This window comes from Haemaphysalis longicornis, unplaced genomic scaffold (genome assembly GCF_048455015.1).
Source record: "Haemaphysalis longicornis isolate Haplotype H1 unplaced genomic scaffold, Haemaphysalis longicornis Haplotype H1 scaffold_2, whole genome shotgun sequence".
NCBI classification, from domain to species: domain Eukaryota; kingdom Metazoa; phylum Arthropoda; class Arachnida; order Ixodida; family Ixodidae; genus Haemaphysalis; species Haemaphysalis longicornis.
This window is the reverse complement of record NW_027526295.1, coordinates 75,232,221-75,258,574: the sequence shown is the minus strand read 5'-3', so window position 1 is coordinate 75,258,574 and position 26,354 is coordinate 75,232,221. Positions and strand designations below refer to the sequence as shown.

The 26,354-nt window shown below is 48.6% G+C and overlaps 2 pseudogenes across 1 annotated transcript; both read left to right on the top strand.

Moving 5' to 3' along the window:
* Positions 1-3,489: 3,489 nt before the first annotated feature.
* On the top strand, positions 3,490-4,781 carry LOC144168084 (serine/threonine-protein phosphatase 2A 56 kDa regulatory subunit epsilon isoform pseudogene; annotated as a pseudogene).
* A 4,405-nt stretch (positions 4,782-9,186) lies between these two features.
* On the top strand, positions 9,187-21,682 carry LOC144168083 (tRNA (uracil-5-)-methyltransferase homolog B-like; annotated as a pseudogene). Its single transcript, XR_013322157.1, has 6 exons — positions 9,187-9,560; positions 9,630-9,796; positions 14,274-14,328; positions 16,593-16,704; positions 18,089-18,188; positions 21,618-21,682. The product of XR_013322157.1 is annotated as a tRNA (uracil-5-)-methyltransferase homolog B-like (transcript).
* The last annotated feature ends 4,672 nt before the right edge of the window (positions 21,683-26,354 follow it).

The window sequence follows — 26,354 nt, the reverse complement described above, 5'->3', positions numbered from 1 at the left end:
GATCAGTGGCTCCAATCTGCTGGACAGAAAGCCGGACAAATGCTCCACCTTGTTCTCCACATCTCCCAAAGTCTGGCGGGGCCTGCTGGATGATTGCCCGTCTCCAAGTGCGCTCCGTACTGCAGCAAGGGCTCGTGTACTAGGCACAGTTCCACCACATGATGCGAGGGGACTGGGACCGGCCGGAGGCTATTAACAGGGCCGCCATGCACACTATTACTGGCCTTCCCCGCCTAACGCCAATTCCACAGCTCCAAGCAGAAGCCCAGCTAAACACGCTTGACGAACTCATTCATCGGCGTCGTTCCGCACGCCTGCTGAAACGTGGACTGGTTCCAGAGGCAGCAGCTCTCGCCGCGTACATGGGCCAGCCGGCGAATACGATGCCAGCCTTTTCCGCCACAAGGCCGCTCTGGCTGTTCCATCAGGTGACGGACAACAAGCCTCTGACAAGGCTACACGTCCGTACCTCGGGCCTTCACCACCCTCCAGCTGCCGTCCTTCATGTCCCTGATTGGGCACCTGAGATGCAACCGCTGGTTGTCCAGGATTTTGTGGACGCCAGGGCAGGCGACTGCTTCGTCACCACTGCCGTGACGTGTCTCTCCTACCCTTTCCTAAATCAATGCTGCGCGTATGAGTCACTCCGTGAACTCCCACGCCTCCTACACCCGGTTACAACTTAAAGGAGTACTGACACGAAATTTCAAAGCTGTGATAACTATGTAAAACGCTTCCTTTTTATCAGGAGATATCTCCCAGCAAGTTTCAACAGCAACAGTTCAGCGAAACATATTTAAAATCCATTTTAATCTTCGCCCGCACGAGAAAGCCCAGAGCGGGCCGACATGACATCATGTGCTACTTGCCCCAAACTGCCGACGTCGGGGCTCCCGTGACAAAGCCGACGCGCTGGCTGTGGTTGGCGCGCGCTGCTCGGGCGTGTGCACACGTCACGGTTTTGTGACCGACGTCATGCTGCCCGGGCCTGTGGCGACGGCGAAGACCTCGGCCGGTCTGGGCGCGCGCGTGCGTTCGCTCGCGCGCGCTTCCAGAGAGGCAGCGAGGCGGCAAGAATGGTGACGTCATGTGATACATCCTGTTATGGCGGCCGCTCGGCGTTTTTCAGACGAAACCGAAACTGGCACGAATAAACGACGCCGTAAATGGATGTTTACGCTGCGCTCGACCGTCTAATCTGTCATTCTATGATTAGTGGGCTGGTAGGCACGCATAGCAGCGAAAAAAACGTAACACGAAAATTTCGTGTCAGTACTCCTTTAAGAACGGCAACGGAAGTTGCCACTACGCCTCATTACCGCGGCTGGGTGTTACTCAGCGCGGCGCAAGTAGTGCGTTACTGGTAGTATTTTGAACATGGCACGAGCCGTTTCCGGGATTTTTCGGACTTAATAGGCTTATAAACTACTGCAGCGACGACAAACTACGTGTGAAAAGGCAGACGATATCACGCATTCATAGCAATGTCCTTTCAAAACGCGCCCGCCCGTTGACATCCGAGCCCGTCGCTTGGGCGGAGTGATAGCGTACATGAGCTATTAGATGCGACTGCATCTCATTCACTCGCCTTGTCCCTCCATACGGCGTTGTTGTTGTCCGCCACACCCCTCCCCCATTCTCCTCACCGCGCGAGCTGCGCTCTCCGCCGCTCACCCCCTCTCCTCTCCCATAGCGAACACTCTCGCGAGGGGCATTGGCTTGGCTTGGCTTGGCTTGGCTTGGTTTGGATTGGATTGGATTTAGATTGGATTGGATTAAAGTGGATTGTGTTGCGTCATAGCCGCGCCACGTTGCGTCATTGCCGCGGCAGGGGGTTCACGGCACGTTTCACGCGATGGGAGAATCAACCTAACGGATGCAACAACGGAACCCCCTATGCGTCGCATCTACACAGGGGTTCCCGCGAGGGGAGGTGGGAGAATTTTTTGCCGTTCTTAACTTGTTCCCGAGTATTGCAGGACTTAGCCTGCATGTGCTGCATCGACCTTGACAACTGCGGACAAGTTGTACTTCACATAGACTCAATGGCGGCGACTAGGGATTTGCGTAGCGGTGCGCATTGTACAAGTCTGGCCGCACGCATTCACGAGATAACGGACACTTTTTCATGCCCTGTCCGCGTTTCGTGGATTCGCCGGGACATGCTCCCGGCCCACACAGCGGCGGATCGCGCCTGTCGCAGGGACCTCCGACGGCATCTATCACTTCTCTCTGCATCTGTGATAGAAGAACTGCTGGTGGAAAAGGAAACCCTCCGTCACGCCACCCGTGCTTTACTTCCACCACGTGGAACTGACCTCCCCAGTGGGCTCGCTCGTTGGGGGGAGGTCGTGCTGCGGAGGTTTCTGGTTGAGGTGGCGTTATCCCCAGCAGTTACACGCGCTTGCCCTGCCCGCAATCATGCACCGTTTGCGGACACTCGCCCCTTCTGTGTGCTTCCTGCGTCAGAAGCTGGCGTTGAACATTTGCTGTGGACTTTCCCAGGCCTTAGACACGCCCTAACGCAACACCTCCAAGGCACAGGGCTCCATCCTGTCAGTCTCCCGGATGTATACAGAGCTGGATATGGGGTCTCGACTTGAATTTTTGCGCGTTACGGGGGCAAAATTGTACATATGAAAATATTTTCTTATGCCGTAGGGCAATCTTTCGCAAAAAAGAGTCCCAAATAGTATTTAAATCAAGAATTACATAGTACTTGTTAATTATCTTTTTATTTATTGCAGCTAGGCGTGTGATTCGAACGTGTAAATGGTAGAGGATCATCAGTCAGTCCGATATCCGGCGTTATATTTGCGAAAATGCGAGTGTCCGAGCCCTTATGGGCTGAGTACTGCAGTCCTCCCGAAGCGCGCTTCTCGCACTCGGAGGCCGCAAAGAACCGGTAAGCCATTCCACCATTGTGACCTCCCTCAGGGCAAGCCTACCTACTTTTCCTTCCAGCCACGGTCAGCCTAAAGCAAAGGCGCTCGCCCGCTCTATCCGGACCGTGATGAAGCACGTGTGAAGGGTGCAGCTCTGTGTGTCGTCAAAACATGGGCGTGGTTCTGCTGCGCTATGCGCCCACCTAGCTCTAGAAGCGCGAGTCCAGAGGACTGAATTACTCAGTCCACAAGTCTGGTAGAAATTACCTTTTCACAAACCTATATATATGTATGTATATAAATATAAAAATATTTATATTATTGTATGTGCGTGTGTATTGCGGTGTAGATATGGATTTCTGGCCTAAGCACTACCTGGAGACTTACAGAACTGGGCATTCCGCGGGGGTGTGCAGTAAAAATGTGTGTCGGCGTTGGTGTAGGTGGAAGCCTTATTGTCATGAGCCTGCCCTGGTGCAAGATCCCGCGCGAAACGGACCTTCCCAGCCAACGTAGCGCTGCTACTACTCCATCATCTGAGCTGCCTGAAGTTTGGTCTAAGCTGCCTCGAACAATGGAGTTAAGTGGAAAAGCACTCCCCGCCATGCCTGGAGGCATGCTATGGGAAAGCCCGCCGCCTTCCCAGACACCCACCCCCACTAATGATGCAACCCACCGTACTCCTAACATCGCGACCGAGGCCTCCTGGCCAAATGTGGAACCTCTGTCCACCCTCCTGGGGTCATCAGAGTTCAACCCGTCCCACTGGCAGCGGGTCATAGACCAAAAAGTAATTTTGCAGCTCGTGGACCGGTTCGCCAGCGAGGACGCGGAGGAGCGGGATATCCTCAAAGCCGTTCTGGTCCGCGTCTACAGCAAGTTCCTGAGCCGCAGGGCGTACGTTAGGAAGCAGAACCACAACGTATTTCAAAGGTCCAGTTACGAGGTGTAGATATTCAACGGAGTCGCCGAACTTCTCAAGGTCCTAGATTACAACATCGACGGCTTTGCGCGGCCCGTCAAGGCCGAGCACAAGCAGTTCCTCATCAAGGTGCTCAACCAGCTGCACAAGCCCGAACGCTTGGAGAACTACCACGCGCAGCGGACATACTATATCCTTTTGTTCTTTGGAAAGGACGCTACGCTTGCTGAACAAGTAGTGAAGGGCTTACTAATGTTCTGGCCAAAGATGTGCACTGAAAAACTGTTTCTACAGAAGATTGAGGACATCCTATACGTCATGGAGCCAACGCATTTTGCCAAGATCAAGTGCACGCTCTTCAAGCAGATAGCCAACTTCGAGTGTAACCCACATCCTCATGTGGTGGAGCGGGCGCTATATTACTGGAGAAACGACTACACCCTGGGCCTGATAGAAAAGAACAACCAGACTGGGATGCCGCTGATGCTCATCACGCCGTACCGCGCTGCCAAGGAGCCATGGGACCAGACAACTGTGTCACTGGTCTACAACGCGCTCAAGAGATTCATGGGGATAAACTTCAAGCCCTTCGACGGGCTCGCCTTCGTCTGCCAGACCGAGCGGGAGAGGGAGAAAAAGCCCGAAAAGTGCGGGACGAACTATGGAAGCGACTGTCTCTGTTCGAGCTGGAACACAAGTTTCGACTGGCGGGCAACGCTGAGGCGGGTGGTCCTTCCTCAGTTGAGGGCCTCTCCTTTCAATGAGCTGTTTCTGAAATTTCCCAATGGCACTACAGCTACCCCCGCGCAAGAGTGAGATCTGAGCACGTGTCCTTTTCCAATGATTTTTCTTCTCGAGTCCTAACAAAATGGTGGTTAGGTATGGTATAGCCTTCCTGTTGAATAAAAGAGCCTAAGTTTCTGCCCTTATGATAGCATGTGTCATGACTATATCCCGTACCTATCACTATAATATCCTCGGCCGCCAGATGGATACAGTAGCGCGTAGGCTTCTGCGACAGCGTGAGCTCAAAGCTGCCTCTTTTCGTCTTTGGCGCACTGTATACACTAGTGTCAAGTATACAGTAATACTTCGTTAACTCGAAGTCGTAAAATCCGCTGCAAATTTCGATATAAACGGAGTTTACCGTAAACCCAATGCCGGAAATATGTGACCCGGTCACTGATATAAGAGCTAGTTTTGGTAGCAAAAGCTCAACTTCACAGGGGAGCTTTCGTAATAAAAGCACACTTCGCATGAAAAGCGAATGTTGTTATTCCGTAAGAAAGAACTGCGTGACGCTCGCCGGTTTCTCGAACGCGTCTGGTCCCAGAAAGGCGTACTTTAGCTGCTCAACGTATCGCAACAATCGTAGCTCGCCACCGCTGCGTTCTTCCTTGTTGGTTGATTGATTGATTGTGGGGTTTAACGCGCCGACTCTTCATAGCCGATGAGGCGCGCCGTAACGGAGGGCTCCGCATTGATTTTGGCCACCTGGGGATCTTTAAAGTGCGCCGAATTCTCAGACACGCGGGCCGTTTTGTTTTTCACCTCCACCCACTCTTCCTTCTGAAGCAAGCGGATGATGTTGTTTCTGCCGTTGTAGACAGTTATCGAGGGTCCTCATCGTCCCCATGATCTATTGCGCTAATGGGGACATCGGCTTCATATAGCGCGCACTCCGCGAACATTTGCGTTCACGACCGCGTTCGGTGCGCAGTGGACCTAAGTGTTCGAACGGAGATCTTATCAGCTGCCTGCGGGGGAGTGTCTCCTGTGTCCTCTCTGTGAACATTTCGAGGTATCCGTGGTTCCCGGAAGAAACGCTTGCAGATAAAAAGGGGCAAATAAAATAGAATCTATGGGGTGGGAACGCACGGCGAGAAAAAGTGCCGATTTGACCGATATTTCGAGATACCCGAGTTTGAGTTAACGAGGGTCTACTGTATATACAAAATACAAATCCCCTAATTCTAACGACGGAGAGGTTGAAACACGCAAATTTTCTTCCGAAAAAAAAAATGAACAATTTCCAATGCCACTTCAGAGAAAGCGTCAACTATCAAAGTGCGAACCGCCTGCTAGTCAAAGTCTAAACGCAGACGACAAAGAACAAATCCCTCACGAAAAAGCTGAGTCCCGTTAGATCATATTCGTCGTCCAAAATCTAAAGCGCCAAAGTCTGAAGTCAAAGTGAACTTAAACTGAGCCCAAGTCTAAAGCCCGCGGGAACGAACCCAAAGTAAATGCCGAGAGACCCCAACGCGATGATGCCGCAGATCCTACTTCCGGCCACTGTAGCGGAAGGATAGTGTCATGAGCTCCCAAGGGGCGGCATCTGCGGCGCAGCCTACCTGCGGGAACAGGATCGATGGGAATGATAACGACGAGTACCAGATTGTTTTGCCATCTCCGCCAGCGGGGGCATCGTTTTGGACAGTTCTTTCTTCGCCTTGACGTGCGACCTCGACCTTTTCGAATCGAAAATTTCGGAGATACGTATCCCAAATCTGATATACTTAGCGAGGTATTTGCCTTGAGAGCAAATCAGATAAACAACATCTGGGCTGCTACGTTTAACAGCCACGAAGCGAAACATAGATGCTTGCGACAGGAGAACTGCAGAGGAAGGGAGGATGCTGTCATAGACCCGCACGAACACGAGGGGAAATTGAAGCTTCACTGACTGCTGTACGGTATTGCAGTAGAAAACATTCGGACGGTGTATGCGGCATAGAGAAAAGTGAATGAAGTAAGCTGCGAACGCTGGGGCGTACAAAGTGTGCACGACAAAGCTACCACCACCCGCACCGTGCTTCTCCAGCTGAAGTACCGAATTGAAGGTTGACGAGCTGCCCCAACAAATCCGAGTCGCAGGTGAACTGGTAACCGCCATTGCCCCCGGGCATCCCATGCAGTGCCTGCGCGGCCCGACCGCCGGCCACTACGCACGAAATGCCAGGTGCCGCGCTGCTATCGGTGGCCTTCCAACACACTCCATCAGGCAACTGATACCGTCAATCGGTGTGACAAGTACTGCGGACTAACATGCACTCTGCAAAAATCGTAACTTATGCTCGTACAGAGGCGAAGCATTATGAAAGAAACAGTCATCGAAGTCACGCAGGCTAAGAAAAAAAGGGGAGAAAAGGTGAAGTGAAGTGAAAGAGACTTTAATGATCGCCGGCAACAGGCGTGATGTCTCCACTACGCCCGGACGTAGTCACTCGTCGATCCAGGTGGCATTCTACTAAGCAACACTTTCGCTACTCACTGCGGTGGGTGGACACCCTTGTCCCCGAAGGGAGGGCGTCGGCCCGCAGCTTTCTCTCCGGTGCTGCCGTTCGAGAGCCGTTAGGACCTGCTGGACGGCTGAGAGTTGAATGTCCTTGTCGTAACTGCGTATGGCGTCTTGCAACCACGGCGGAAGGTCGGTCCTGGTTGAAGCTTCGTGTGGTCGCACTTCACAATCCCATAATAAATGGGCTGCTGTTGCCCTGGAGTTATTGCACAACACACTTGTCGTCCGTGTAAAGGGGAGAAAATCGTGTGTTTTCTCCACCAGCCAGGAGAGTTTTCTTCCCCGAGTTTTCTTCCTCAGGTAGGTTTTCTCCCCACCAAACACTGGAACGAGGTGGAAATATTCTCCCCTGTCGTAAGCGACCTGACGACGGCGCGGACGCCGATAACGAAATCGTCTAGGTTGTACGGTGGCCTTCGCCGATAGGGCGTACATGACCACTGTGCAACACCGCCCCTGTAGTGGACTGCATCCTTGTCCTCTCACAATTTTTTTTCATCACCGCGTGCTCTCCGCGCAAACGCACGGCTTTCGAAACGTGTGTACAGCGCACATTCTGCGCGCGCAGCTACATGCTTGCTGTGTGCGACACGCCTGCGCCCTGTTCAACGTTACCACCACATTTGTGGACCTTTCTACTGACTCCTAAGGGTAAACGAGAGCGGGCACAGGCTGAACGCGGCCAATGATTCGCACACAGCGTAAGAAAGGCGAATACAAGGACTACAAGGGGGCGCTAAGCAGACGAAGACGAAGTAAGAAACAAACACCACCACATGGCGCCTGTATGTGGTGTTTGTGTCTTCGTCTTCGTCTGCTTAGCGCCCCCTTTTAGTCTTTCCAATACCAACTAGCTCAACAAGAAGTGAATACAAGGACGCTAGCGCAGAGTTCGAACTACGGCATTTGCGAATGAAGCGTTCTGTATATGCTAAACCCGGCTATAACGAACCCGGATAGAGCGAAATATGGTATATATCGAACAAAAATATTTCAGTTACGGAAATACATCGGAAACATATTCCTTATAACGAAGTTCACATCCGATATATCGAACTCTGGGCGCCAAGAATGGCCACCGAAATGCATGATCTCGGAGCGGCGATTGAGATGTGGATTGGCCGCGACCACGAAGCAAGAGCCGCGACTGAGACATTGCGCCTCGCACTGAGCGACGTGACACGCAATACTTTCCGTAACTGCTTCCGACGCGCGGGACTCACGACGGAACCCGCCCTGTCAGCGAGTCCGGACCAAGATAGCAGCATCGTTTTCCAAAACATTAATGTAACCTTTTTGATATCATTACTTACACCTTTTTTTAAAATGACATTAAGAACATTGCTCTAACATTAACACCAAACAAAAACATAACGTTCTTCTAATGTTTTGGGGCTATTTGGGGCGGGGACAGGGCGATTACTAGTATACGCCGTAAGGTGTGGCCTTTGGAAATACCTTGCTGAGAAAAGGTATACAGATTCGGACCAGTTTACCTTTTTGTAAACCGACGAAGATTTATTTTTGCCATCGCGTTCACAGTTTCTTACATCAAGGAGATCTGCATCACGTTTGGAGTAAGTTGCATGGAACGAACACCGGATGGAAAGTCACTGTCCTTTTTGCTTTAGTTTTTTTATTTAAACGTACGGAAGAATCTCCCAGCAGCAGGATATCATAGGTACTCATAAACGTAAGTGTCGTGAACGAACGAAATGCAAGGCATCGCCTTCTCACAACGGCTTCTTGTCAAGTAGGTGTTTCGAATGCTCGTCGTCTGCTTCGCCGCAGTTGTCGAGCAGACGACACGGGCTCCAATTTGCAGCGCCCCTCAGCGATTTCACAGCAGATGGTCGAGGTTGTTAAAAAAAGTATTTCTATGAGCTAACGTTATTAGACAAAAAACGTTGCTATTAACTGTAGCGCTATGGCCTACGAGCTAATGCTATTTCTACCAACTATTACTGGAAGTATTCTAGCGCTGGTTCGGACTCTTCTCCGGACGTCCGCCTGTCTGTCCAGGTGGTTAACTGTAAAGATTACTACTTTATCGTTTGTGTGAAATCAAGTTTAGCATTTCTCTCGCTCTTTTTGCGTGCGGCAGCGCACGCATAGCCAACAAAGATCATTTCATTATCATCATCAACCCGTTGTCATGTGCTTTTGCTGCTTTTGCTATTCATGCCTTTCCTTTCGTCAATGGATCGGCGGGTTTTCGGATGTTCTACCAGTTCTACTTGGTTCAAAATCTCCCTGTTCTGTGCTTGATACAACCAGTACAGCATTGCTGTTGTCGTCCGTAGCACAGAAGTGTAGGTAGTGTGCTGTCACCGGTTTTGCCGGGTAATATGAGCGTCTTGCACGAGCTGGCCATGTTCAAATCTACGCTGTGTTCGTTCGTAAGGACGCACGCGCGGACCACCGTGCGCTGGCTTGCCGCGGCAGCCCAGAGGTGAGCGCGAGTGCGACGATGCAACGATGCGTTCGCATACGCTGAGGTGCTTTTTCCTTGTTGCTGCAGGGTGGTCCCCGTGACCGAGGAGGCTGCCGCCCCTGCCGCCGCGGTGCCTCCCCTCGAACCGCCCGCCAGCCGCACCGAGCAGCCCACGACGAGCGAGAGAAGGCTGGGGCCCGCCGTGTGAAGCCGCGCGAGAAGTACCGCGTCGATGACGACAACAAATGCGACAAGTGAGCTGCCGAATGCGCTGGGGATCGCCGAGGCCCCGATGCGCTCGTAAACTCTCGAAGAACTGGTTTCCTAAGGGATGTATTCAAATATCAGTGCTTTCTAGTGGTCCTATTTTCCGAAGTCCGTGGCAGTTTTAAGCAGCTCCTGGCCTGCCCAAAACTTCTGTAGCGATAGAAATTCCACGGGGAAATAAAATGCAGAATTGCTTTCGGGCAGTTTTATACCCCTGTCAAATGTGCCTATTTAAGTGCACTTCCACAGAGGGCACTCGGCTAAAATGTCATTCAGGTGCAGCTAAACGGCAAACTCGAATGACACTCACCACCAAACGAACTTATTCAGAAATGACGAATGAAACTTATGAATGCAGTATCAGACGGTGCAGAGTTGTTGAAAGGGTCGAAAAAAAAATATCTTAACCTCATTTGTGGGGAGTAAGTAGCAGCTACCTTTGCCAGCGTCATTAGAGCAAGGGTGCAGACTTCAAGCACCATCAACAACAGAGGCGAAACCAATAAAATGTTTACGGGAAAAGCTGCGGTCAGGTAGAGTACAGTTGAAACTCGATTTTACGAAACGCACTGTTACAAATTTCCCGATTTAACGAACAAATTCGGATTCCCCCCGCAGTTGCCCGTAGGCCTAATGCTTTTACGAATTCGAAATAAAGAAATAAACTTCGCCGCCAAACTTCATTTAATGAAGCATTCCAGGGGAAAAGATGCATAGAAAAGTAGATTTTTTTTCAAATTTATGGCGTCTAGAATGTTTGGTAGTGTGTTGCCAGCGTGCAAGCGCATGAGCTGGGAGTGTGCTGTTGCTCATGTTGCGGGCTCCACAAGCCCGCAACACGAGCAGGGAGAGGCATCGCCCAGTTGTTGGGAAGAGCTTCGTCGGCATTACAATGTGGCCGCAGATCAGAACTTTGACGACTTTCTGAACGCCAACGCAGACGCGCGCACACTGACACAACAGAAGTTCTCAATGACGAGGAGACAGTGCAGCTTGTTTCCAACGCACAAGAGGAGTCTAGAGATGTGAATGATCTCGATACAGTTGAAGCTCCCGTGCCCACACCAAGCCAGGTGATGGACGACGTCAACCTTCTGAGGCAGTTTGCCTCGGCGCTTTGACTTCACTGGCCAGCTACGAGAAGTGTCTGCTCACGATGCTCACAAAGGGCGTGCAAACAGAAATCTCGAGCTTTTTCTCGAGGCAAAAAATCTGTCGTTCTCTTGAATGAAAGTTGTCGTTCTCTTGATTTTACGAAGTTCCCGATTTAACGAAATAATTTGCGGGTACCAGTGCTTCGTTAAATCGAGGTTCAACTGTACTGTGCTGTGTGTTGGCCACGTACCGCAGGGTTTTGACATGCTGTGGTGGTGTTTCCAGGTCATCTCTAATAAACCTGAAAATTTTGAATGCATAAAAAAAAATGAGCCACATAGCTTCTCTGTTCCCTCTTGGCCTAGCGAAAGGGTTCTTTTCAAGGGTTGCTGGAAACACAGGCTCCTCAGACCCCTCCTGTATCCCTGGATGCCTTTGTCAATGCACCCCACTCTCCAGTTGCAATTTTCTTAAACAGGTTTCTCATCAAGTTAGAGGAGAGCGCTGCGCTTCTAACAGGGAAAAACTCATTAAGTTGGATGCAGTAACAGGTGTGACAGTGGCCTGAAACAAAGCAAGGTCAGTATTGGGCAGTGACTAGTTACTAGTAACACGTTACCGGTAACTAGTTACTTTGTTTATTTTCATGTAACTGTAACTGGGTACTTTTTAGTTAAAGGAACTTGTAGCTGTAACACTGTCACTTTTTCACAGAGTAACAGTAACAGGAAACACCGTTACATTTACTTACTTTTTTAGAGAAAACTATATGATAGCAACACTCGTGAAGGCGTGTGTACAGTTCGCGCTTTCTATTGTTCCAGACTTTTTTCTCGACACCATTCACCTTTCCACAACACGGCTCCCCTCGCAGTTTAGGGGAGAAGGTTGCTAAGAGGGTGGATTCTCTTCATGTAGAAGACCGAGGTCGGTGGTCGTTCCTAGAGGTGGTGTCTTAAAGTATTTTGTCATCTTGAGCGAACAGAAAAAAGAAAAGAAATGGGAAATTACTAGACGTCCGATAAGAGGGAAGCTCTCTGATGCCAACTTTGAGAAACAAGTCACCCCAAGGATCCGTTCGATTCACCCTGCACCTTCTGAACCAGTTCAGAGCAGTGCAAAGCCGGTTCCACCACCCTGCATAATCGGGGGAACCAGAGCTGCGGCTTTTCCGCGTCTGCTTCTGCACCTGCTCTGCAGGGAGTGCAGGCAAAGCCGTGAACTCGTCCTGCACCCATTGGGAACCACTTGTGACTCGAACGGTGCAGTTCAGGGGCCGCAAGCTTCACCACTGAAAGGAATGGCACAGTGCTGCACCTTCTGATCTGGTTGTCGTGGTGCAGGTGAAACGAACGGGCCCTAAGTTGCAATGAGTTTTGCAAATGAATTCTCCGACGCCAAAGGTGCATCAGTAAAAAGGCTCAGGCAACAAAATGAGGCGTACACAGCGATTGTTCGTGCTCATCTTGAGTGTGCCCTTCTTAGGTTTCCTTTGTCTAGGGTTTTACCATGGGCAATTTTGAATACCCGCGTGCCTTCGTGCGTTCATACCAAACAAACACTATCATTTGGCTTGTGATCTATTACTTAGTTTTATAGAGTAATGGAAAAGTAACACTGTTACTTTTTCACAGTAACTGTAACTTTTTTGGCTTCAGTAAGTGTAACTGTAACACTGTTACTTCTTGCTAGTAACGTGCCCATGACTGAGCAAAACCCTCCGTAACGTACTGCTGCAAGCAGAGGATGCTTTTCCTTCTTTTATGCAAGCCTTTCAACGTACTCGCGGCTGAGTAAGTTTTCTTGAGTGATATTGTTATGAGTGGCGTTGCGGCACCTTGCAGATTCCTTGACAGCTTATCAGTGGCTTCAGGGGTTCCTTGGTGCCAACGCAGTTGAGAATCCCGGCCCCAGTGAAATGTTTTACGGGACTGTAAGAGGTGTTCGTCTGTCGTCCCACGCAGCGGTTGAAGCCAGCATCATTGAAATTCTTTGTACCAGGGGGTGTCATCTCAGGAGCAATCGCAACTCTCACTGCCCATGAGTAGAGCTTGGTAGCAGGCTTGGTAACCTTGCATGGTTGGACAAGCCGCACCTGGAAACTTGCGAAGTACGGGACAGGAGAAACACAGTTGCCACCTAATGTGATGAGCCCTGCCGCTGCCACTGACCAGCCCTCTTAACATCTCAGTTGGAGGAGCGACTGCCTTGGATGTGCTCTGGCCTTGGGTTCATGCCCCAGAAAAAGGCTCAGTGTTTTTTTTTTTGTTGGAATTTGAGGAGCAGAGTTTGTTTCTGTGAGGTTTGCATTCAGTTATGGATTGTATTTGATTTGATTTGTGCATATTGGGGCCGTTCGTGGGTGCTTACAGGTGTGCTTGCATGAATAAACATGGGCAGCATGCTGAAATACAGTTTTAAAAAAATTTCGGTTGGCAGGTTCCTGAGAGAGCAGTCAAGTGCTTGATGCGTGAAAACGAACCTTTTGACCAATAAGCAAGCAAACAAGAATACATACCTGTACCCCACCCCGAAAAAAAAACTTTTTTTCTCGACATGAGTGCATTTTCCGAGTTTTTGCGAACAGTTTACGCTCACGTCTAAATTTTTACAAATTGACAGCACTGCCTGGCAATTTATTTCAATGGCTGTAAACGTAAGACTGATATCAGTGCTGGATCAACAAGAGCTTTGCTATAATTTGTGTAGGGCTTTCCAACTAACTGAGGGAAATTTCGGTTAGCTGAATGTTTGGCAGGATGGTACTTTAGCTGGATGGTAGTATTCTGCAAGCTTATGTTACCGAAGTTTGCGCAAAACTCAATACGTGTTTCTTTTGGGTAAATATGATGCACTTGGTTTTAGACGCTTTGGGTCTAAACTTGGGTCTAAACTAATTTATAGCACTGCAGGTGTCATTTGGCATTATAGATGCGACACAGCCCTCATCTAAAAGGCACATCCAAAATGGTGATTGGGTTCTTCACAGAGTTTTAAGAGTTTTACTAATATAAATCGGAAAGTTGAACCTTGGGGCACTCCTGCTTATGTGTCGAAATGATCAGGAATGTACGTACTATCATAACACAACACTGGCATTCAAGCGATTGAATGCGGGACTTTTAGTGCATGCTGTAACGTGTAGTGATGGGAGGCATGTGAGGATTTATGTGCAACCCCGAGTAGGCCTTGACAGTCGTTCAGAAAGACACTGGCTGGCCTATCCTATCAATATGGCCATCTTAAACAATGAGTAAGAACTTGGTTGGGGCGACACCAACATTCCATCTAGTAGTTGTGCGGACAGCCTGGGAAGTTGTGCCAATTAGTGTGCTGTGGGCTGACATTGTTGCGTCCATTTTGTTGCAGGTTGGCCATGGTGGTGACACCGCTCTGGAAGTACCCCTGCAATAAGCAGCTTTTGGTGAGTGGCCCTGCTTTGGTGTCATATGTTGCGGTTGTAAGGTCTCGGGGACATTCTTTTTTTTTTTTCTAGATGTAGATGCCTTTGTCAGTGCCCTGATTGCGGGCACGTGTGGATGCGTTCTAAGACAGAATCGAAAAATGAAAGACTTTCTGAGGATGCCAGTAGTGGGTGTCAAATTTGGCGATACTGGTTTCACCAAAGTGGAAATTGTAACCAGTTGCTGGTAAAATGGGGTTCAGAAAAAGAACCTTGTGACAAGATGGCAAAGCAGTGCAATAAAAAACTATATGGCAGACAATGTCGTGAAAAGGAGGGTACTTGCTGGGCATTAAGGCAGCTGGTATCCTGTTGCAAGCATAGTAAACAGGCACGACTCATGGGACCTCACTCATGCTACAAATTGAAGTAAAGTTTCTTTTTTTCTTACAAATTCTTTGCACAAACAGCATGTTACGTGCCTTAGGCAATGCACACCAGAGTTTAGCATGTGCTTGGTCTGTGTGAGGCTCACATCAGGTAGGCTTTCCTGCATAGCTGTGGCGCTGTGCGGAAAATGTCAACTGAAGGGTGTGGTGCATATGGCAAACCTTAATGAAGCACTAAAGGCCGAGTAACTTTTTGTTTCAACTGAACGATCACGTGTTCCATAGCCCTCCCAGGTTTTGTTTGGCAACCAACGACGCCGTGTTTACTGGGAAAGAAATAATTAGAGCTGGTGTTTCTCTCTGCCATTGCCCTTCCATTTTTTTGCGAGCCCATCGCAAAGTGGCCAGAGTCAGCTGAGTCTGGTATTACTCGATCTGTGCCACTTTCCTGAAAGCCTGTCTCCATTGGTTTTCACTTTCGTCGCGGCCAATCAGGAAGGGTGTATTTATTGCCATCTTGGTGTGTCGGCATACAGCAAAACTGGCCACCGAGTTCCCGCTCTTTATCGGTGGGGAATGGGGTTGCCAGCAAAGATTTCACATGAACTTCCAGGACCTGGTACGACCTGGGAGCAGTTGGTGAAACTACGTTTGTTGTTGATCGAACAATTTCACGGTCATCCCGTCTCTGGTTGGTCGCTTGATTGTGATCTGCTTTTTCTGACGCTGGCTGTTCCATGTATACATGTGCTAGTGGTCGGTAGGTGTGGTGGGCTCTGGCGTTCACCCGCATGCATGCATATTTCGACTGCACTTGCACACAAAGCAAAACAGTTCAATGAAATCGAAACTGAAACACAGACTGCCGCATGGGCTGGGGCATCATATTTTCTGCGCATGCTTACTGTGGTTTCTGTGACTTCAAAAGCACGTGACCATCCCACATTCCTGCATACATTTACTTTGCATTTGCAGGTCTGTGCTGCCTAAGCAAGTTCCACCAATCCTGTTTCACCATGCCTTCACAGTTTGTGATGTCACAAGGTGTAGTTCGGGAAAGTGGGCTCCTGTTTTCAAGGTTTTAGCATTATGTGTGTTAATAAGCAACTGCTACTGTGGCGGTTGGCACATTTGTATTTAAAACAGTTTAATCTACTGTTACAAGGCAACTTGCTCCTACACTTTAGCGTCCTTTTAAAAATACGCCTGTAACGCAGCAAAGTTATTTTTGATTGTTTAATACTCGTAAATTTTGAGTGAAAAAAAAAAAACACAAATCAAATACTTTAACTGGTAAAACTTCGCTTCGGGTTGAGTCGAGTAGCGCACACTATTCATAACCTCTTCAAAATTCCCGGTATTTGAACGGCTCTGTTTTTTTCTATTGTGGTTTGTGCGAGTGTTTGGCATATATCTGGCACCAGAGCAGCCAAAACAACCTCTCTGAGTATAATGAGGTGACCTAAAGGGTCAAGCGAGGCAAGCAGGTGAACAGAGTCGCCCCCTTGTTCCAAGTGTCAAGGGAAAGTCGTCTCCGTTGCGTTATGCCTGCAGCTGTGCCTTTGTTTCAGTCAACCCAGCATGGTTGCTTAGTGTTAAGCTGGTGAGTCCAAGAATGTGGGTTTGATCCCGACCCCAGTGGCTGCTTTTTTTGATGGAGGTGAGAAGTGAAAACGCCTGTGGGTTGAGATTTCGGTGCAGGTTACAGATTCCCCCCAGGGGGTCAAAATTAATTCGAAGCCCAGCCCTGGGGCACCTCATGGTCCAAGTGTTGCTTCAGTGCATTCAACCCCCAAAATTTGAATTTCGTGTTCCGCTGGACCTATTCCGCCAGTCGGTGCACAGGAAGGAGTGCTGCGGGTCTTGACCCTTGACCTTTGACCTCGGTGTGTGCAGTTCACATGCGAGGACCTGCAGAGGTGCCTGCAGAGGCTGGGCAAGCGGCTGCGCCAGGCCAACGTGACCTTCCCCCCCTGACCCCCAGGGGCTGCGACCCGTGCTGCCCTCGGTGAGTGCACCCCTCGACATGCAAGGCAGCTCCAGCTGAAAAGGTCCTGGGGGAACAGCCAACCCTTTGGCCCCGGACACTTTGGAAGACGGGGTGTCAGGTGTCCAGAATTCCTGTACTGTGAACACGTGTGCGTTTGAGGCCTGTGTGCTCCCTGAAGTCAGTGGAGTACTTAGGGGTGTGGATTTGTGCACTTGGGCCGGTAGCTTCACCGCTCTGCTCTGGCATGGAAACCTGTTCAGCAGTGCTTCGATGGGGGCTGGCACGTATGGTAAAATGGAAGATTAGGAGATCGCTGCAATGCATGCAAGCAATCACAGGCCCAGGGAGTGCTCGTGGAGCACTGCAAACAATGCAAGTGTGTCCTTTGGTTAGACTGTGTGTACATGTTGGCAGAGAGGTACAGAGAACATAGAGAGATTACCAAAGCTTTGTACGTTTGCAGCAAAGATGACAATTGCGTCGGTGCACCCGCTATTGTATGTATTGTTCCAGGGAGAGATAAAGCTTCCATAACAAATCATATGTGGGAATAAAATTTATTTAGATGCCTTTTTACTCGCACACCCGCCTTATAATCATCCATTTTTTGTGCAAATACCATATTTATTTGAATATAAAGGTAGGTTTTTCTTTTTTTTTTTCAAAATCTGTAGTGTCAGTCATACCCCGCTTTATATTCGAAGCTCAGAAATACACTTTTTTTGCTCTTTTGATTCTCCAAACTGCACCCTCGCTTTATAATTGTGACGGCCTTATAATCGAATAACTATGGTCCAATCAGTTGATAGTGTCCGCTTGTCTTGTGAATGTCCCCGTGTTTTCTTTGTTGTATGTAAACAGTCATTGGGCTCTAACATGAGCATGAAGAGAGTCCTGGTCTGCAGATGTGTTTGCACTGCATTCAAGTGCATCACATGTGTGAAGCATTCAGTTTTTCAGGACTTGTCCAAAACATTTCAGTGTTATTCCTCGGTAAACTGTACCGGTCATTTCGGGTCAGTCCAGTGTGCTATAGGGGGAAAGCTAGCTGCCACATTCTTATTGGCTGTGGCAGCTGAGGTGCCTGTGGGCGTGTCTTTTATATAAGCTGCCTTTCTTGACACAGCTTCACCTGAGAGGAAAGTGTGATACTTTTTGGGCAATTTTTCTGAGACATCTTCTTTCTAGATGATGAGGAAAGTCAGTAGTGTCTGCCGATAGCAAGGAACTCTGGTGGTTTGCTTCTGTCACCACCTCCAGCCGTGTGTGTACGCATGCATCAAGGCTTCAAATTGCAAGGCCTGAACATATTGTGCATTGAGAAGCGTCCGGCATGCTTTTTTCCTGGCAGTAACATTTGGTTGTTTGCGCTCTCACAAATGACAATGACCGCTCTGTGCAGCCCGTGGCGAAAGGCTACCGCAACCAGGACGAGTTCTCTGTCTGCCAGGGGCTGCGTGGGGAGCCCAGGACCGTCGGCTTCCTGGTGGGAAGCCCCACCGGTGAGTGGTGCCCTCTGCGATGGAGCCACCTCCGCACCCAAAGGGGCCGAGAGGACAAAATGCAAGTTTGGCTCGTTCAAATGGACTGCCTTGTCTCGATAACAGCGGTACCAGTTTTTAGTGCACACTTCGGACGAATAATTGACGTGTTAAGGAACACATACAAGGCAGGGGCGACTCCCTAGCAGGTTGCGGGTGATTTCCCTACATTGTCCGACTGGTGGCCGCCCACAGCAAAGCCACCGGCAGGAAGGGTGAATGGGCGATTGCAGTGGGGCCTCCAGTGCGTTTGACCTCATCACTTGGATGCTAGCAGGCGGTGAACACACTGAATGATAACTGTGGTTTTAGCGTGGGCCCATATTGCTTCACTCCTGCATATAATAGATCACTGTGGCATAAAGTTCAAAAGTGTTTCAATATTCTTTGCTTTTGTTTCTTTTCAGTTAAGGGGGGAGGTGGGTCTTTGGACAATTTTTTTTATTTTTAGTGCCAGCTTGATGAAAATTGGCAGTCTTGAGCAGTTTTTTATGCTGATTTCAAATATGTAATTGGTTTTAACATAGGAGAATTTGTTGAAGAAATACAGTGATTTGAAATGAATTTATTGAGGCATTTCTTACGGGGGTTTAGAGCTATTTCGCTTTATCAAGCTCAAAGATGAATTATATGGACATAATGCCAAAGGTCCACTCTGCCAGGCTATGCTATTTTTATTCATTTCAAAAGCTTTTGCAAAGTATGAAAAAAGTGAACACTTTATACCAACAATTTCTATAAAATTATTTCATCATTACTCAATTTTGCTTATAGGTGAACAGCGTCAGAGTGATACAAATAGCATAGCCTGCTAGGTCAATTCAATACGAATACAATGATACCAGTCTTGTCATCCTAGCTCAAGAGCAACATAACAAAACCCCCCGTAAGGTAGAGCACGGTCTCGCAAAAAAAGAAAATGAGAAAAATGCATTTGAAGTTTCCGATCATAGTAACTTTTGTTACAGCACAGCTACAATAACAAAAATGGCATCACTGTGTAGCTCAGTTCTTCATGAAGAAAAGCAGACTAAGTATGTGCCTGTACCACAAAAATAAGCGTAAAACATTCAGCGTAAAGCCAAGCATAATCTCTGAAAACGGTTGAGAAAAAGTAGATTTTCTACAAATAAACTTAAGAAACCAGATTTGCTATTTCCCAGTTTATTCTAGTGCCTCTGAAAACTACATACAAGCCCACACATCACATACTGCAGTCTCTTCTGCTACCTGTAATGCTAAAGCACAGCAGCCAATGAAAAAGTGACATTATTCCGTTATGATTTTCAAAACTAAATCAAAGACGTAGGTGAATTGCAATTTTCTAATCAACGCTAGGGCTGTACAAATAGCATCACCTGCTAGAGCAATTCAATACAAATGCAATGATACCAGTCTTATCATCATAGCTCAACTGCAAGATAAAAAAAGACCCCGTAAGGGGGAGAGGGATCTCTCAAAACAAAAAACTGCATGGCTGTAGCTGGATATCGCAATTTTGTGATCAACACTAGAATTGTACAAATAGCATCACCTGCTAGAGCAATTCAATACGAATGCAATTATACCAGTCTTATCATCATACCTCAACTGCAAGATAAAAAAGATTCTGTAAGGAGGTGAGGGATATCTCAAAACAACAAAAACTGCATGGCCAAGCTGGATATTGCAATTTTGTGATCAATACTAGGGTTGTACAAATAGCATCACCTGCTAGAGCAATTCAATACGAATCCAATGATACAAGTCTTATCATCATAACTCAACTGCAAGATAAAAAAACACCCCGTAAAGGGGAGAGGGATCTCTCAAAACTAAAAACTGCGGGGTCGTAGCTGGATATTGCAATTTTGTGATCAACACTAGGGTTGTACAAATAGCATCACCTGCTAGAGCAATTCAATACGAATGCAATTATACCAGTCTTATCATCATATCTCAACTGCAAGATAAAAAAGACCCCGTAAGGAGGAGAAGGAAATCTCAAAAAAAAAAAAAACCCTGCATGGCCGTAGCTGGATATTGCAACTTTGTGATCAATACTAGGGTTGCACAAATACCATCACCTGCTAAAGCAATTCAATACGAATGCAATGATACCAGTCTTATCATCATAACTCAACTGCAAGATAAAAAAACACCCCGTAAGAGGGAGAGGGATCCCTCAAAACTAAAAACTGCAGGGCCGTAGCTAGATAATGCAATTTTGTGATCAACACTAGGGTTGTACAAATAGCATCACCTGCTAGAGCAATTCAATACGAATGCAATGATTATCACGAATTTATCACGTCCAAGTCCACGACGTGCCACTTTCCGAGCTTTCGCACGCTGGTTCTCTGTCCAAAAGTTTGAACTTGCGCTCCATCGCTGACTGCGACGCCAAACGCTCCTTCACACCCGCCGCATGTTTAGCACGCTCGGCAGATTCACCAGCGGTGTAATACACGTTGTCGATGCGGTCCTGATTGGCACTCGAGGAGCCGGATGACGGTTCGCTGACGCCTGAAGCACTGCAACTTGCCACGGCCGGAGATAATGAAAAATCATCTGTCTCAGACGCAACAGGCGATGTCGTCCCCGCGTTACACGCGCGTTTCCGCCGCTTCCCGTTCGCTTGACGCGTAGTTTTTTTGATGCGAACATCTCCCGGCATTGTAGCAAGAAAAAGAACACGTTGCACCAAATTGCAGCAGCAGAGAGAAAAAGACACGATGAGATAAACTACCCTGGAGGCGAACGCCAGGAAAGAAAACAAAAATACAAACCCAAAAGGCGCCGGGTTCGCCGCGCCGCCCAATCAGAGACGCGATACGAGGGGCTCGTCTCGCGCGCGCGCGGTCTGGCCAATCAGGGGCTCGTAAGTGACCTTTCGAAAACCGGCGAGAGCGAGCGCCCTCGCCATGCTACGCCATTTTGAGATATCGCAAAATACGCACAAAGAAACGACCTTCAAAACGCGTCCAAGATGGCTGCCGCCAGTCGTCTCCTTCGCGCATGGCGCGCGCGCGAAGTTCAAGCATTTCTTTCCTGATTTTCGACAATTTGGGGTCGCCGTCATGTTTACAAAGTTGATTTTAGGACACTTTTCGATCGAATTCAGCGGTGAAACTTTTAGAGTAGGTTCTTGAAGTTACAAAGGCTTCAAAAATGTATTTTTCTCAAAACACGTTTTTTCGCGATTTTTGGCCATTCTAAGACCCGCGTCCCCCCTTAAGAAAGCGTCTTGCATGGCTGTAATTGAGCTGAGTGAGTTACTGCAGGCTAGTTTGTCTTCATGGCTGAAATGTAATGGGAAGCGGTGTGCCGAAAAAGTTGTCTCAATCTGGGCCTTTGCAAGGGAGGGAGCATCCTGCAGTTTCTCATAGGCATGAAAGTGGGCGCTCGCAGGTTTGGACCGTGCCCTGGGCGTCAGTCCTGAGCACATTGTGGTCTGCAAGGAGAGCCACAAGTAGCTGTAGCCAGGGTGGGTCGTCCTTTTGTTCTTCTTTAACATAGAGCGCTTTAATGTGCTTGCGTCCACACTCGGTACGCATGTGGCAACGCTCAAACATGCACAATACACACGTGCACACATGCACACACTCGCGGTGGAATTACACCAGACTCGCACATCGATAGACATGAAAATGCTGGCAGCATGACTTCTCAGTAGGGGTGTGCAAATACTTGAATATTTGAATGCAAATCGAGTAGTACCTCCACGAATAATTCGATTCACAATTCGAATATTTACTATATAATCTTTCAAACAGGCGAGTGGATTTTCTGAATGTGCCCGACTCTGCGAAACCAAGAGGTATCGGCCCACACTAATGCACTGCGGGTTCACCGCCTGCTCGGCAAGTTGCATCCAAATTGTGCTTTCGCTGAGCGCGCCTTGCAGAGGTCGTAAATTTTATCCCGCTGCGCGGAGTAATTTGCGATTTCGTCGATAAAGTCTTTCCTTCCCGCTGTCGCTATCGACTCTGCCAGCCATTTTGAATACTGCGGCCAGATGTTTACATGTTAGCAGCTTCTGATACAAGCACTCGCCGCCGCTTTTGTTTGTTTTTGTCAGCGCCTCTGTTCATTTTAAATCTAAAGTGGTTGTGGCTTTTTTAATGAAGTTGGTGTATGTTTACTGCATGTTTTTCTGCTTGGGGGATAGCACATGCTTGTGCACGACGACTGTAGTGCGAGCTTTCCATTCATGGTTCACGCTCCCAATTTGCATCCAAAGTGCCCTATCATGGTCCGTGATTGTGGTTGTGCTGTGTTTTTGTGTCATATTGTTCAGGCCTGCAAAGTGCTCGCTTCTGAGTTACGAGGCGCTGTATGGTCGTTGCCTATGATCTATGATTGCGGTACAGCAACTCGAGTGCAACTCTGTCTTTTTTTTTTTTTTCAACCACACATCAGGCCCGCTTCGGATTCAAGGAGTAACGCCTCATAGTGGTTTGTCAACTGGGCTACTGGGAATGCGAGTTGAGAAGTGCGCTTGTCGGGTTGATAAAGAACGTCATAACTTCCGAAAATGCGAAGTAGCTTCTGTTTTTGCAGAAGAACCTACGAAAAATTGAGGCTTCTAAACAAAAATTGATATTGAATACAGTGTAGACCATTTATAACGTAACCGCTTATAGTGCGGGACCGGATATAACGCGGGTTTTTGCGACCACCGGTTTGCCTCCCATAGAACTCAATGCATAAGCATACTGCTTAAGATGCGGTTGGCCGAAGCACAATACCGTTTATAGTGCGGTTTTTCGGCGGGTCTGCTGATCGACCGGCGCAGCTGAGGCATCGTTTTAGGGTAGCAAAAGAAAAAAGAAAGGGTGAAATCGGCTATCTGACGCAGCGTGCACTCCTTGCCCTCCTCTAACGTAGACACCCAAAGAAAACAAATAGGCACCCTTTAGTTCGTGCGTACCTGATAACCACAACTGACCTTGCTTGATGCATCTCGGAAGATAGCGACAGTCTCCCCATCCGCGCGCGGCAAGTTGATTTTATTAATCGTGAACCGCATGGCCCGTTTTCGCGCACGAATCGTGCACATCAGCGTTGCGCATGAGGGTTGGTTTTTTTTTTTTTTCGTGGTCGTGTTGACGATTCCGCGCTCGCGGTGGCTTCTTCGCGTGGCAGTGGGAGGAGCCTGACGACTTGCACCAATGGGGAGACGCGCACCTAATGGCGGGAGATTCGAAACGCTCCGAGCCGGCTAGCCGTGCCAGAGATGTTTAGGCTTACCACCGCTGTATTTTTTGATGGGCGCTTTCACAAGCAGCGTGGATGGCAGTTTATATTCCACTTTTTGCCCACATTATTAGCTCCTTTCTTGCATGAGCATCTTCGCTAGCGCCCCGTGCGGCATTTCAGCGAGCGGTTAGAAGCGGTCGCTGGAACTTACTGGAACTGCCTGCACCGCTTCACGGCCAGTGCCGACGCCATGTTGCCGCCTCTTACCGCGCCGCCCACACCACGCCAGTTGTATCCGCGCTGGCGTGCACTGCACGTTTTCGCGATACCAAATCTACCACGCGGTTCACGCTTTAGAACGTTGTTGCTGATAAGCCACCGCTCTTTCCCTTTCCGAACATTCGAGCCGCGCGAAGCCGAAGATTTCCGTTGCGCTGATAAGCAGCCGCCTTCGGCATCGTGAACACAAGGTGGGGTAAAAAAAAAAATCCCGCCGGTGGTCTTATCACGTCTTGCGGCATCTGTTCATAGACGCTAAAAACGCAGCCATGGTCTCAAAACAAACACAACGGAAGTTAAAGCCGCGCTCGCCGTTTGTGAGACTGCGCTTTTGCCCTGCAGCAGCGGCTGATGTTAAAAAATAACACGAAATATAGACCGTGCCTTCGTTTTTAAGTGCTGTACGTTTCAGTGATGATAAATATAGGTTGACTTGAGAGATAGGTGGCGATGTGGTTGAATTCGCGCGTGTTTTGGTTATAGTGCGGTACCGCTTATAGTGCGGATTTTTGCGGCTCCCGCGGCATACGTTATAAGCGGTCTACACTGTATTTGATCCAATATTCAACTTTTTTCCGAATTTGATTCAGTAGTCGATTCGGAAGTTGCTGTTCGGTATTTGCACACCCCTACTTCTCAAAAGTAGCACCCATTGTCCGTTGTTAACTACTACAGAAGAACCCTGATTATACGACTTCCTAGGGACCTGGAAAGAGCGTCGTAAATTGGGGGTGTTTTAAAATCCGAACAACAACAATTACGCCTTCGTGCGACAGATTTGCAAGAAACTTCAGTGTAAACTACACTACCAACTAATGCTTTTCAGCGCTTGGAAACCCACATTAACAATAAAAAGTAGTTGCAGAAAGAACAATGCAGCGCAGCTGCCTTTCGCTGTATTAAAACAACACCTTGTACCGCAGTCCACTCCTGTTATTGCTGCTAGCCAGTGCGAATCGTGGCACACGCGCTTACGACAAATACACGTGGGAGCCTAAGCCTGCCAGCTTAACCTTGTTGGTGATTCTCCGCTGAGTGGGAGACATGAACACCCGCGCACTGCCCATGCGACTGCAGCGCAACCAGACTAGAAGAGAGTTCTTGTTTTGTTTTCTTGCCTTGAAATCCGTACAGCTTGCCTTTGTAGCCGTACGGCTGCATCGAGGTGGATGTCAAACTTTCCTTCACAGAAACTTGCTCCACCTTGGGGATTTCTTCTAAATCTGGTCGATTAACTCCTGTCCATCACTGAGTTGTTGATCTGTCCGCTTGTGCAGCTGAGCACGAGGGTGCGGGTTCGATTCCCGGCCGCGGCGGCCGCTTTTCTGATGGAGGCGAAAAGCATTATTCCAAAAGCAAAAAGCATGGAGGCGCCCATTTGTACGAGATTTCGGCGCACATTAAAAATCCCCAGGTGGTCAAAATTAACCCGGAGTCCTCCACTACGGCACGCCTTATCGCCTGCGTTGCGTCAGCACGTTAAACCCTACACTCAATCAACGAATCTGTTGATCAATTCGTTCTCGCGCTACAAACGACTAGCCTCCTGGTTAGCTCAGTTGGTAGAGTGACTGCACTAGATAAGCGGTAGTACCGCGTTTGAGTTTTGCACAAGGACGAATTTTCCTTGAACAGCGGAGTTTGTGAGAAATCTGTACAGCTTTCCTTTGTAGCCGTACGGCTGCATCGAGGTGGATGTCAAACTTAACTTACCTTCACAAGAAGAGACACCAGTGAGGAGAGGGGGAAAGTGATTGTGCAGAGGAACAGGCCGCTGCCCAAGAGGAGAAAAGCGAAAGATGAGACGGAGAAGAAAGCTATTCAGGGCAGCACAAATTGACCGCCTCAAGGGCTGCGGAACAGGCCTGTGGTACTTTCATTTTGTCTGCCAATGGCTCACGCACTTCGCGTGGGTCGTCAGGTAACCAAGGTTTCTAATTAATTCTTTATACGGGGACTTCGCCGCGACTCGACTTGTCTGTTTTAAAACTGGGGTTGTCGTAAAGCCTGGGGAGAAATAAGCGGGGTTCCACTGTTCCTGAGTTCCGTTACAGGACTGATATCCACTTCCAGAATGGCAACAATTGCAACTTGGGAACTTACTGAATGGGTATGTATACGGGGCAAAAGAGGTTGCACCAGCAAAAAAGAAAAAAAAAAAAGAAAGAAAGGGGGCAATGTTAAAAGAGACCATGTCAAAAAACATGCATAGGCAAAAAAAAAAAAGAAATGCAATTACTGGGTGAATCGTCAATGAAAATGCAGCTCCATGGCACATCTGAGGCCTTTGAACGCATGCGGTGTCTGTGTAAGGTACCGCGGAGCACACAATGTCACATCAAAGTACACATCGTAATAATTACCCGTGTAGGGAGGGGAGGGTGCTTGATCTAGGCAAACTAACATTGCCTGCAGTCACAGCCCTCTGACAGTGCATTGTGGGCCAGGCTGCCGTCTCATCACTCGCATGCGCATCCGGTGCCAGCCGACATTTCTCCACAAGTGGCAGCACCACCTAGGTAGGCATTGCACGTGGTAAAGTGCGTGCACAGGCATTGGGGTTCTGCGTATTGTAGCTGGTGCCGCATGCATACATATCGTCACCTGATGAAATCCTGTGGCTTGAATTCCTTCCAAAGAAGTGCTCTTTTTGTTTGAAAACCGGAC